The sequence below is a fragment of the Myotis brandtii genome, unplaced genomic scaffold (assembly GCF_000412655.1).
Source record: "Myotis brandtii unplaced genomic scaffold, ASM41265v1 scaffold76, whole genome shotgun sequence".
In the NCBI taxonomy this organism is placed as follows: domain Eukaryota; kingdom Metazoa; phylum Chordata; class Mammalia; order Chiroptera; family Vespertilionidae; genus Myotis; species Myotis brandtii.
In genome coordinates this window covers 408,577-410,612 of record NW_005371037.1, presented here as the reverse complement: position 1 = coordinate 410,612, position 2,036 = coordinate 408,577, and positions in this window count along the sequence as shown.

The following is a 2,036-nucleotide window of genomic DNA, read 5'->3' as shown; positions in this document are numbered from 1 at the left end:
GGCAGTTTGTGGTCTTGCACCCAAACAAGGTAAGTGAACACAATGGAAATTGATATTCATGAGATCTGAGCCATTCTGTTGGTTTAATTGGAATATCTGCAGAACTTAAGGGTAAACATGGAGTAGGGGGAGGAAGCAAGGAAGTAGGTTAACATTACCAAATGCCTACCTACCATGCACCGGACACAAATCTATCTTACTTAACTAAAGTGGGGAAGGAAGGTGCATAAATGTATAGATTAATGAATTGCATAAAGAGAAAAGCCAATATGTCCTTTCCTTCATTTGGTTGAAAAAGGTTATTTATGCATTTATAGCTTTTTCTTTTTAATTAGAAATAACAGGAGAGAATCACTGAAGTTCCTGGTTTCAATGACAATTTGCTTTTAAATAGTTTGAAAATGATTCTATGAAATAAAAAAATATAGAAACATTATAAAAGGTGTTAGTGTGTCAAAGAATGTGTTACTAGGTTGATGGGTATACTAATAGTCAGAGCACTTCACACCAGCTCCCAAATGGTTACTGCAGGCCAGCAGGCAGGGCCACCTAAAACCATTTTTTATAGAAGCATTTACAATCTGGAGTTGATTTTTTTTTTTTTTTTTTTAGATTTTTAGAGAGAGGAAGAGAGAGGGGGAGAGAAACATTAGTGTGAGAGTGAAACATGGGTCAGCTGCCTCCTGCACACCCCGCACCAAAGATTGAGCCCACAACTCTGGCATGTGCTCTGACTGGGAATCAAAGCTGAAACCCTTCGGTGCCTGGGAAGATGCCCAGCCAACTGAGCCACACTGGCCAGGGCTTGACTTGATTTTTAATGAAAAAGTTCTTCACAAAAAATCCAAACAGCAAACCCAAGTTTATTTTCCGTATGCATAACATTAAAAACATCTGACAGGTTGGCCCCATTCCCAGAAAGTCTATTTCCCCTTCTAACATTCTGTAACTTATATGGCACTGGGCTAGGCCATCACCAATGTACAGCTGTGATCTACTAAAAGTTTTCTCAAAACTGCCTCCTCTCCTTAAATCAACAGCTCATCCACAGCCTATTTAGAATTTTGCTGAATAAAAGGCTAAAACCCAGAAATTCAAATTCAAGCCATAGGTGAAGTAGATGCCTGGATTGTTGCCTCATGAATAAACCTGATCAGGACAGCGTGCTTGGTGATATATTTCTTAGTCATCCTTTTATAGTCCAGAGTATTCTGCATAATCTTAAATGCGGGAATTGTTTCTTTAGTGCTTAGTAAAATTAACGGTGATGTACATTCATTCACCTCACTGAATAGGCAGGTAGCTCCCTGAGAACAAAGGCCTCCAGCATCTTATCTTTATCTTTGGTTTAATGAGTCCTCCTACCCCTAGTACAAAGAATGCTGTGAGGTGGGCAGTCTGAAGTGTTCCGTGGGGGAGCAAAGGAGAGAAAGGTTTCAATTGTTCAGAATACGTTTTATTCTTCTCTACCCTCTGCTGGGGCAGTAGGCAAAGGGGAGGTTCTTACGGCAGTAGGGTTTAACCTTCAAACATGGTTTCACAAAATGCAAAACCTCTGCAAGACATCTGGCCTGTCTCAGTGGGTCACAAGGTCAAGGTCACCGCCGACTCTCGGGATCGCTCTCGGGATCGCTCTCTCCGGCAGGCGTCGCTGGCCACCGCAGAGCCGCAAGGAAGGAAGTGGACTCCGATCTTCCGTTCAGCCAGGAGGCTCGGCACCCCAGGCTCGCCTTCCCGCCGTACCTGCGCCCGCCCTCGCGCCGCAGCGACTTTTGGAAAATCTCTGGTCCCCTGCGCGCACCGAGGCGTAAGCCGGGTCCTCACTCGAAGGCGCGGGTTCGGGCCACAGAGGTTGAGCGCTGGGGCGGATCTGGAAGGTCCGGGCGGGCCGGGCGCAAGACTGGAGCGGTGTGCAGGGCTGGCGCTGAAAGGCCTGGGACCCCGGGGAGACACGATCCGGAGTAACGGGTGATGAGCCTGCGGGGCGCAGCCGGGAGTCCGGGAGAAATGGACGGGGAGGGGGATGTGGAGGGGCA